Source organism: Malaclemys terrapin, chromosome 11, assembly GCF_027887155.1.
Source record: "Malaclemys terrapin pileata isolate rMalTer1 chromosome 11, rMalTer1.hap1, whole genome shotgun sequence".
NCBI classification, from domain to species: domain Eukaryota; kingdom Metazoa; phylum Chordata; order Testudines; family Emydidae; genus Malaclemys; species Malaclemys terrapin.
This window is the reverse complement of record NC_071515.1, coordinates 25,030,421-25,042,682: the sequence shown is the minus strand read 5'-3', so window position 1 is coordinate 25,042,682 and position 12,262 is coordinate 25,030,421. Positions and strand designations below refer to the sequence as shown.

The following is a 12,262-nucleotide window of genomic DNA, read 5'->3' as shown; positions in this document are numbered from 1 at the left end:
AAATCTATATTATTTTAATGAGTTGAAGTATGCAGATGAGCATAAGCAGAACATACAGGGACTAATCCAAAGCCCTCTGAAGTTGACAGGAATCTTTCCACTGAATTCAATGGGCTTTGGATCAGGACCATACAAAATGACATACATTTGCACAGCCATAAGGATCCCCAGTAGTCCAGTCACCCTCTGGCGTAAAACGATTTCTTTCAAATGCTATAGTATCATTCTCAGGCGACAAAAGTCAGCAAATACATCTTTCCTTTACATTTCTTAAATCATGGGCCACATAAAAACTATGAAAAGCATTTTCTATAGCCAGTTATCTTTGACTTCTCTTTAGACATCTGCCTGATTTTCATTTTGAAGCTTTTACACCCTCAGCATACTGAATCCCACGATTAACACTAGACTATTCTCACAACAAGCATGAGAGACTAAGTCTGTATGGTCATTTATTAGTACAAACAACCCTTTTAACTCCATTATTAATCCCTAGGCATGTTTAAAAACATTCCTGAATTGTTCTATTATGAATAGGTGTACAATGGAATGTTCAGTGTCACATAAAAGACCTTCCATTATTCATGGTCACTTATAAGGCTGTTTGTTTAAGCAGAAAACATTATTATTTCTGAATATTCAAACAAAAACCCACAATTATATATATATGCCCTACATTTTATTATAATAGACAATTATTCTGTTCAAACATGAAAACAGAAAGCAAATACAATATCAGAAATGTTTATCTTTATGTCTGACAATACTGTTTTATAAAAATTATATATATTTTTATCTATGATTAGTGTCAAATCTTGTTTGCCTTTTCCTCTCAATACTGTGTAGGATTTATGAACCACATTTTTGGGGGTTGGGGGACTGGCTAGAGAGAAACTTTATGTGCATAATGAGATTCCTGGGCATCATCTCATCTGTTTATTCTAGACTTTTTATGTGAACATCAGAACCAAAAATGGGCTTTCAGTTTTAAATCGGGCAGTCCACAGGTGAGTGTGACATCTGAGTGTGGACATGCTCTCCCCTCCTCTCCTGCTTGCTCCAAGAATCGCTGGCAAAGCGTGTGCCAACAGAATCCTTACTTTCCCATGACATTTTTTCATATCACAGTAATCTAAACCAAAATCAAAATTTTCCTCCCAACACCTTCATTATAAATAGCCTTATAACCCTTTTCTCACTAAATACTGCATAATTACAAAAGACTTTGAATTTAAAAATTACAAGTAAACATGCCATTAATAGGATTAGACAACTCACACCTATTGCCTAATAGAGGAAGCTTGTCAAGGAACAAAAACAGCACACTCCAAGTATGACATTTTAAAGCAGTGAATCCATTACAGTATAGGAATATGTTCTGGTAGGAGACATTTATTTAAAACACACAGTGGGATTTAGTGCTTCCCTTTTGGATAAAATTAACAAAAAAGTAAACACAGCAACTGAAAAAGTCTGAACGAACATTTCAGGGACAAATATTCACATTAGAACATAAGTCCTTTCCTACAATGCAAAGAATAGAGGGGGCAGTTGGGCTGCAGAGAATAATGAGGAGGGCCCTTTATTAAGACTATTTTATACAGCTTTTTACCAACACTACTTATTTATATTATTGAGCACTCTCCACCAGTATTAAATTTATCCAGATTGATCAAGATGACCATCTAAACCAGCAGAAGGAGACAAAGGCTCATGTTATTATTTTCAAGGTATATATCTGATTAAAGCACAGATCAGGGAGTCTGCCCTTATTGCCTCTCTTTTCTCGACTAGTATAAAAATATTTTTCCCAGCAGCTTGCAGGATGTTAAGGTACAATGGTTTGAGAGAGAGAGAGAGAGACGGTTATTCTATCAATGATCCTCAAATCTTATTACATGAAGCACAGAATGCACAATTTGTTTTTAAATTACTTACTTTGATTTAACTGCTGTCAAATATTTTGGTTCTTTTGATTAGACCATCAGCCCTATAGTAAACAATAAAGCAGCGAGTGACCAGTCTCTCAATCAACAACTGTTTTTCCCAATCCTTCTTGCCCCTAAAAACTGGAATACAATATGACTGTATTTAATGTGTTGGCCTTTGTTTGATAAGGAGGTGGGATCGTAGCCATAAAATTGCCCAACTCTTACACTTACATCAAAGATGCTGTGGGTCCTTAACACATCAGATTATATAACTATACCCATTATATCACATTAATTATTTTGTATATTTTTAATCCTCCCCACCCCCCCCCCGACTTGCCTCCTCGCTAAAGTCAATAATCTCAGTCTTTTCACACTCTCTCCATGTGGAAGTGTTTCCATGTATCTAAAACACCAGAGGTTACTGAAAAGGTAAAATGCATAGCAGAGTTCATAGAGATTGCACCGTGTTCCTGAGACCCCACAGAGCTCTCAAAAAAAAAAAAAAAAACTTTAAAACTACTAATCACCCAACCTTTCCAAAAACAGTCATCCACGTCACCATATCTCACTGAGTAATAAAAGTAAAATAAAAAATTTAGTATTTCATACGTCAATCATTCTGAGATGGGACCTTTCAAGAAAAAAAACCCTGAAAGTACTTCAGATTTTTCAAACTGTTCTCTCTCACAAAGAACAATCCTCTGATAGAAGTATTCATGAAATTTCAACTGGACTGGTTCACTGCTGGCAAAGTTAGCCAACATTAACAGAAGACTAAGCACTATACCCCAATTATGGAATGACTACCAACTCTCCATAATAAATAGCTCATATTCTATCTTTTGATCCCAATATTCTGTACAGTTATTTCCCCAACCCCTATACTGAAGATTTTTTTTTAAAAAGAACAAAGATTTTGCAAAAAAAAATTGACTTTTTCTCTTTTGTACACTCATGTATTTCCCCCTTAAATCACAGTACCAGAAACAGTTGCCAGCTGCTGAGTCCACATCAGCACACTTCAAATGAAGCTGCATTGCTAGGGAGTCAAAACAGAGCTGCAGGAAGTCCTGACTCAATGGTGAAGCACAGGGTCTATACGTGGATCATCATGGATCCTGGGGAATAACACTGGTTTTGGAGCCAGCCCCAATTCTTTCAAAAGAGAGTTATGCCTAATGGGACAACCTAACCCCATGCAACATCAATAAGGTATCACTGGGGATAGCCTGATCACAAAAGGCAATGTTTGCTGAGTCCTGAAAAGATAAGTGAATTATGAAAAAGAAAGGAAGCAAAACAGATTTGCCCTGTGTAGTCTAACATCCTCTATTTAAGACACCAAGGATAAAATCTTGCCCCATTAAAGTCAATGTGAATTTTGCAACTCAATTTAATAGGTCTAGGATTTCACTCCAACTGTCAACATTAAGGTTCATGCCACTGTATAAACTAGAACACTCCATCCTCATTCTCTCTCTGACACATTTACTTTTAAAGGCCAGCTCCACTTGGGGATTATTGAGCCACTGAGATTCCCATAGACTGAGCCATGATTTATACTACACAGTTATAAGCTGTTTTATGTCAATCTAACTATGTCAGTGTATACACTACAGCCTTCTCCTGCTGATGTAAAGGGTATGTCTACACTTACTGTGGATTGACGCTGCGGCAATCGATCCACCGGGGGTCAATTTAGCGGGTCTACTGAAGACCCGCACTGGGGTTCTCAAACTGGGAGTCGGGACCCCTTAGGGGGTCGCGAGGTCATTACATGGGGGGGGGTCACAAGTGGTCAACCTCCACCCCAAACCCCGCTTGCCTCCAGCATTTATAATGGTGTTAAATATATTTAAAAGGGTGTTTAATTTATTGGGGGGGTGCACTCAGAGGCTTGTGATGTGAAAGGGGTCACTAGTAAAAAAGTTTGAGATCCACTGCACTAAATCGACCGCAGATCACTCTCCCGTCGACTCCGGTACTCCACCGGAACTAGAAGCATATCGTAGAGTCAACAGGAGAGAGTTTCTCCCATGGATCCAGCGTGGTGTAGACACCGTAATAAGTCGGCCTAAGCTACGTCGACTCCAGCTACATTATTCACAGCAGCGGTCGACTTGCCGCCGTCCTCACAGCCAGGTAAGTCGACCTAAAATACGCCACTTCAGCTACGCTATTCTCGTAGCTGAAGTGGCGTATCTTAGGTCGACCCCCCCCGTAGTGTAGACCTAGCCTTAGAGTAACATAAAATTGACAAGTAGGAAAAGAGACAGAAGCATCACAGCAAGAAAAGTGTCTTTTTTTCCTGTTTTTCCTTTTTTTCATGGAAATATTTAGCAATAAATCCATAACCTGATTTCAGCTGGCTTCACCAGTTAATACTGGCTTAACTGCAGAACTCACATTTGCATCCTGGAGGATGATCACACTTTTGAATAATTTGTATTAGTGAAGTTATCATCCTCATTTTTTCTATTCTTAATAATCTCACAATGTTGTAGATCCAGTAAACTCCTCTTCACCACAAACAAACAAACCTCTCCACAAACTCCTAGCGTACTGGAATTGCTTTATTGTAGTCATAATTTTCTTGAAATGATTTTTAGCCCATTTACATAAATCTTTTCAATCACTTCTATTTCTGTTCTACTACAGCTGTGCTTTAAGAAGTCTCCCTCTTTAGAAACAGGAGAATCTTATGAATTCCCTCCCTTCCCTTCGTCCATGAGAAGAGTTGAATCTATGAAGCAAGACGAAATCAACAGCAATTTAATTCCACACTGCACTAACGGTTCTATGGTTGGTAGGATAGACGAGCATTTGATGCAGCAAATCATCTGCGGTTCAGTCAGAAGTTTCTCTTTGGCTCAGTGCTTTCTCAGTAATGAAGCAAATTTTACAGGAACACTATAATAATGAATTAGTCTTCCAGTGCTTTCATGATTTCCCTTTTGCAGTTTTTAAGAAGCAGGCACAGCATTTTTGTTGACATGCTTACAATACATGAGAGAATGGAAAACAGCATTTCCGGGAAACCTATCAGTTTTTGTTCTCTTGCTACCATTTTTTTCTGGTCAGTCATTGCGTGGTCAATGACTGGCTTGGAAAATCCACTCACCAGTTGTTTGCAGGACATTTTCCTGGTGAATATGGACGTGTATCATGTAACTTAAATTGATGAGACTATGCATTAGAAATGATGTAAAGGCCAGTATTGGAGGGACTATACTAATATGTGTACTAAACCTCTCAGCATTCCCAGTGTGAACTAGAGGTCTTCCACAAACTTAAGCAGAGTCAGCGTGATATGAATCTTTAAAGAAAAGAAAAAAAGCAGCCCCATATTCTCTTTCACATCCATATGATTCATGAGTACTTACTAAATAATAAAAAGATGGGGGGTAGGCTATAAGCCATCAATTTCTGCAGAATATGAGCTTCATCTTAAAAAAAAAAAGTACTGTTTAAGATATGAAGTTCTATCTTCCTCTGCTTCTGCTCACAGCTGTCACAAACAGCAGCAGAGTGAAATTAACAGGATTCTGGTAATCTCAGATACTTTTCAGAACCCTGTTGACAGTGTGAAATTGATAAGAATCATGTAAATTTCATTCTGGTCCTGGTGGGGAAACCTAGGAGTTGGCCTGGCAGAATTCCATTTTTATAAATAATTTTGACAGATAAAAAATGAAAAATAAACACTGATATTATCTATTTAAATTTTCACTATTGCAGGAAGTTATGTGGAAATGTCAGAAGACACTGATTTCCAAAAAGTTAAAGCTTTATAACCATTAAAATATACAAAGTAAATATACTTAGCTTAAACTCTAATTCGTTCTCAAGCAGCACTTTTCTTATTAATGACAAATATTTGTGTGTGTCGGTCTGTGGGGAAATTGACATGTACCAATAAAAATCAGATCCTTCCAAAACTTACCCATCAGCAGCAGCAGCGGCAGGTGCTGGAGCTGTTCACAGGCAGAATACAAAAAACAAAATGCCTGACATGGGAGTAGAGTATCAGAGACCTCCCGCTTCTCCAGCGACCAGAAGCCTGAGGAAGGGATATAGCACCCAATGGTCAGGAAACTGGAGTGTGAGCAAATAGAAAGAATGCGAGCAAATGGCTTCAAAAGTGTATTAAGCTTGAGGCTGATATGAGTGATGGAGTCCACAACCTGGGCTAAGGAACACCACCCCGGGAGGTGTCCCAGCAACCACTCCTTTTTAGCACTTGGGAGTGAAGGGAAAGATTGGGGTTTTAATGGGGGTGCTATTTCTGGATATTGCAATGGTGCACCCCTCTCCCTCATTCTTTCATTTGACTCTTTAGCTTTCCTAGTAGGTGTCTGCTAACTTTTCCAAGCCCTGGATTAAGCAGTATTGCCGCTCTCTCAAGAGATCAAACACCGTGAGTAAGACACCTTAAACCATTGAGGGGTTTGGGGGGGTTTATTGTTTTATTTTTTAAGATTATATTGTGGTTTTTTTTGGTCTGTCTTGATTTTTGAATTCCCCTGCCCATCCTGTGAGTGAGAGTAACTGTCCCAAATGTATTGAGTTAGGTAATTTTGGCCCCTGCTGCAGGAGCTCTCACCACCTCTGCCTGCCCCTTGCTTAGCAATTAATCCTGTCTTCCAGCCCTTCCATCACTTCACCTCACTGGTCTCCACCCCCGCTCAGCCCCAACCCTGTCAATTCAGCTTCATCACACCTTCACCTCTGCTCGTCTTAAGGTTCTTCACACACCCCCTCCCAGGCCGGGGGGGGGGGGCGCTGCAGCAGGGTCCCCTCTCCTCCTTCCCTGGCTGGGGGAGGGGAGGGGAAATGGCCTGCTTCAGGGGATCTTCATCCCCTTCTGCCCCTTTCCAGACGAGGTGAGGAAGGGAGGGGGAAGAGGGAGCGGAGTTGAGCTGAGCTTCTGGGCTGTTTGCTCCCTCCTCTCCATCTCGCCTCTTATGAGAAATGGCTGACAGAGAGGAGACTGCTGAACTCTGCAAGGAGGCCAGAGCTTCTCATGCAATTGCAAGAAGTGCACCAGCAGCCTCTGAAATGTAATCACTTGTGATAAAAATCACAAGAGCGGGCAATATTGATTACTGTGCTTCATTTATGGCATATTATATCCCCCCCACCTATAACATTGCCTACAATCCACTAAAATATGGCTTCATCCACATTTGCCTGAAAACCTAGATTCAAACAGCATGTGCTCTGCTGCACTTAAATTCAGTTCTAGCCCTGCATGGCTGGACACTGCTCACTGAGCCAAACTGTGCTGAACCACATTCTAGCACAGAGCCCAGAATCTAAACTAAAACTCAATTGCTGAACGCAGTTCAAAACAGCCCAGCCATATCCATGCTGGTCACTCAAATCACATTACAAGGTACAGTGCCAGTGATTCTTCTCTATAGCTAAACGGAGTTTCAAACAGGAATGCTTACCAGTCAAATAAAGTTCCTCATTATAAAAATCAGCTTTCCCACAACCATTAGCAATACAAGCAACAAAACCCACACACTTTCTTTCTTCATTATTTTGGAAGAACTAAAGCAAGATTCCAGCACAAGGCCATCAGTGAGTCACTTTAGTTCCATTGCTGGTGTAGTTAATAATGTTAAAGAAAATAAGACAAGCTGTTTTCACAAAGCCACAGAATATATAACCAGATTTTATATTGCATTTAGCATATACTGTAAGATCCAGCTGCATTTAAACCCTTTATAAAAATTATACATCCCACCTTCCTTCAAAGATGCTTTCTTGGTATGTATTTTTTTTTTTTTTTTTTTTGGAGGAGGAGGACGAGGAGGGTAAGCATTTTGTTGACTGACTGAACTATATCACTGTAACATCTTGAATTTGTCACAGTATCATGGTCTTTTGTATTTCCAAGTATCTTCAATCTAAGTGCTGACCTGATCTATTCTTGAACTAAATGAGATCAGGTACATTCAGGATGGGACGCTTGACCTTTAACGTCCTTTACTCTCAGCTATTTATATTTATACTTTAAAAATGTATTTCTTGACCACAGAAAAAGGGATCCATCTAGCTTTAAATCTGTTTTGTGCATTGGTGTCCACTGCCCTGTGCAGAAAGAAATCCTTACTCTGCATTGTTCTTAAATTATGCAGCCTTCCCTGCTGTGAGTAGTAAATCATTCATAAGTTTGCAGTAGTGAATAGGCAATAAATTATTAGTAGCAATGTGCTCCGAGACCTCTATGCACGGAGTGTGAAACATTTTGAAGAACAGTGACATATTCATATATTTTTCTGTTTAAATAACATATGTGGGGAGTGGCATGGAACAGATTTATCCTCAGCAACAAGGGCAATTTAGTTGAAATGCAGCTAAATCATCTTATTTCATTTCTGGATTTGGAATTTTTCTGTAGTAAAATGGAAGAGTTGCACATATATAGGGAAATCAGTATATCTGAAGCCAAATTTTGGTTTTAATATTTGGGATTTTATTATGTTAAAAAATGTAAATATATTTCACCACTGATACATTGTCATAGGAGGTTCTAATCTTTTCTTTTAGGCTTTTGATCTGGGCAACATTTATTACTCTGAGATGGGCATTAGAGAAACTGGGACACTATATAAAAAAAATAGTTGACATTAAGAGTCAAATCTTACAGTCCTTACTCAGGCAAAACCCCCATTAAATGATGTACCTCAAATAAAATTCAATGGGAGTTTCACTTAACGTAGTAAGAATCGCAGGATTTAGTACTAAATAAATAAAATAATGTACCGAAGAAGGCTCACAGAGGCTGAGAGAACTCCTGTTACAGTTCAGGCACAAATTGAAGTGAAGGTTGGAAAATTTCCATTCCTCTGATAGGAAACCCTTCTCTGGATGCAGGTAAATCATCTCTCCTGGACAAGACTTATTTCTTGAAATTTTCTGTGAAAAACAAAGGTTTTGCCTTTGGAATGCAATAAACGTCAAATATATTAAAAGCACTTCCAGGGAGAAGGTAGTCCCTTATGAGTTCTTCACCCCTGCCTACTTGTGATACTGTATAATTAAAGATGACCATTTATATCATTGATATTACCACTGTTTTACAATTGCAACAAATCTTGCACAAAGTGTATTATGTAAGGTGTCAACAGAAAAGTTACAATCTATTGAGTATGATTATCCTGATTAAATCCATGTATCCAAAGTTATGAATATTGGCTATGTATTTGTATCTCCAGCATGTGTTTTGCTCCTGGATGACACCCTCCAATTAGATTTACATCAGAGCTAGATAGCTATGTGTTGATGGTCCATTTAGGACAGGCCACTCTCACAATGAGTCATGGAAGAAACTCATCCCACACAGCAGGTCTTCCTGCAGATGCCTCAGACAGCGAGGAGCCAATGGCCACGCCCCCCTGTGATTCAGCAAAACATGTAAGAGCATGTGATATGCTCATCTGACCCTGGACTCCATCTTGGGCCAGTAACTTTCCATATACAGGGACTGTGGGTTTAGTTTGGAACAGTAAATTTCATGCACCTGGCAAGGGAAATAAAAGAAATAAATGAGACTCCTCCATTTTGCCTCTTTCCTGCTCCAATTCTCTGGACTGTGGATTTACAACTAAAAAGAGTACACCTCTACCCCGATATAACGCTGTCCTCGGGAGCCAAAAAATCTTACCGTGTTATAGGTGAAACCGCATTATATCGAACTTGCTTTGATTCACTGGAGTGCACAGCCCCGCCCCCCCAGAGCACTGTTTTACCGCATTATATCCAAATTCGTGTTATATCGGGTCATGTTATATCAGGGTAGAGGTGTATTTTGAACTATGGTCTGAGAATTTTCCAATCTTTTGGAAGTTACCAGAGAGACTTTTGCAAGCCAGCAGTCTATTTCATACTGCTACAACCCTGGTATAAGGACTTTGCAAACATTTGCATGTACAACCATTTACGACTCTTCTTAATAAATCTTTAGTTAGTTTACTAAGGACTGGCTGACAACAGGACATTTGGGTAAGATCAGAGATACATATTGACCTGAGGATAAGTGTCTGATCCTTTGGGATTAGTAAGAACCTCACATGTGGTGAATTAGGTTTTCAGTAACCCCTCACCATATTAGACCTGTTTGTTTTGATGAGAGCTAAGGGCTAGAATGCCTAAAGAGTACTGTGTTTGGCTTCTGGTTAACCAGTGTGGTACTGCAGAAGCTCTTTTGTTTCTAGCTTGGTGAATCTAATTATAGAATAAACCACCAGTTTGGGGGGATTATCTGCTTTATTTCTTGCAGTCTGCCCTAAGTGTGCCATTCTCAGTGTTGTCCATCCCAGGCACCTGGTCACACTACCACCTTATCAATTATAAGTGTACTCAGGATATTTATCAAGAATATAGAGAAAAAGTGATACTGCCTACTTCCTTCCATATGACTATAAGAAATCTTTATTGTTTAAATAAAAAATTAAATAGATTCCACTGCCCCTTACTCTTTAAACCTCTCACCCGTCAATCCTCTTCACACCACCTTCCCATATAGGACATAGTTTGATCACAGGCTAAGTATGACATTTTCTGTGAAGTCTCTTAAAAAATATTGGTGACATATCACTGAATCTATCTAGGTACTTATACACCACTCAACACCTTAGCATTTTGGTAATAACTGCAGATTAGACATTTATCTTTTGTCAGTACAATATCACTGTTTGCTAGTATTTATAAGAAAATTGGGGTCCATGCAACCCACCCCCCTTTGAATCAATGTATACTTATTTAAATGAAGGTCATTGGAGGGGCGGGGGGAAAATGAGGCACTTCAAAGTAGATCAAACCAGATTAGAATTTAGAGATCCCCTTGTCCACATAATAGTGGAGCAAAACAGGATATAGTACTAAAATATTCTCCACTGATCTCTGCCTTCTTCTAATTCACCAGAATGTATTTATTTATTGCATGCAATAGGCTCCATTCAAAATGTCCAAACTAGGCCTGACAGCTAACTATAGAATGGTAAAGTGAAAGAAACTCTACTCACAGGCACAGTAAAAACAAACAGATACATAGATACAGACTGATGTGATCACTGTATGACGACAATTAGTTCTTCATGCTATTTGTTCTGTCTAATACACTATGTTCTATGAGTCAACTTCCCATCACGGCTTTTTTATCTTTCCTCTTTGCTTTGCTGGTTCTTCTCTAAGTTTTAACAACAGAGTACTAAAGAAATGTAAAATAATACTGTGTGAGACAATTAGTAGGATTTTACAGTACTTATCTTTGTAATTTTTTTCTTATTTCATTGTAACTGTAATTGTTTGTTTTTCTTCAGATAATAAAAATACTGAATCAGAAAATAATTAAAGACAAAATACTATTTAAGAACTCACTTCATTAACCCAATGTACATGAAGATATTTTAAAGTATTTTTTTAACAACCTACTTTAAAATGAGTTCTGTGTTCAGACACCTGCCAAGATGTGGAACCTCAGGGATTCTGTATGTCCCATGCAACAGTTGACAACATTTATAAAACTGAAAGCTGAGAAAACGATGTTCTTTGCATGACTAAGCATTATTGATGAAATCTACTTTAGCAGGAAAAATTTAGAATTCCAAGGGTCTGATCTCTGGTCTTGGCAGATTTAAAAAAAACAACAACAAAAAAAAACAACTTTCCATTCACCTTCAAAATCTCTTTTACATATTCTCATATTTCATTGAGAATGACCCTATCTTCTAATGCCTAGATATAGTATAGACCAGAATATAGGTCAGGTTTTAGGTCACACTAAAGGGGCATAGCGAGGAAACTCACACTTGTTACAGTACTGCTCACCAAGAAAGAATTAGATCTTGTATGAGGAAACCTTTTCATTCACTGTAAGGCTTATACTTATCTCAGTATTTTTGTATATTGCAATTCTAAATCAGCATGGTTAGCCCAGCAATCTGTTTTTGTTTAGCCTGCATCCATTCTCATAGTACCAAGATGCTTGTTCTCCTAACGATCTCATCACAGTTTCCCAGAAAAGCACACAGCTTTCAGTCCTTGTGTAACCACAGAAATTAGACCATTCCCCGTGACGTGCTGCACAGTAAAGGAAGAGCAGCAGCCTGGGGAGGGGGAAGCCAACTTAAAACAAAAAAAACCCACAGTTCTTTTGGATAAAGGTTACAAAAATCTTCTTACTATTCTAATGAAACTGCTTAGTAGCTAGGGCGCAGCAATACCAAGCCAGGTGTATAAACTGAAGCTTGAAGATCGGGTAGGGGGGCACGGAGGGGGTGTTGCTGTTGCTCTTCCAGGTGGAACTGCAATTATCA

At 38.9% G+C, this 12,262-nt stretch overlaps 1 protein-coding gene across 4 annotated transcripts in view; it reads right to left on the bottom strand.

Annotated features, from left to right (window-relative positions):
* Positions 1-12,262, bottom strand: part of HECW2 (HECT, C2 and WW domain containing E3 ubiquitin protein ligase 2) — a 256,868-nt gene that overhangs the window by 217,554 nt on the left and 27,052 nt on the right. The window contains exon 2 of one of the 4 annotated variants that reach the window (XM_054044395.1): positions 5,878-5,994. The exons of the other annotated variants lie outside the window; for them this stretch is intronic. The gene's annotated coding sequence lies outside the window, so the exon portion shown is untranslated. The remainder of the gene's footprint in view (positions 1-5,877; positions 5,995-12,262) is intronic. 4 annotated transcript variants of the gene reach the window in all.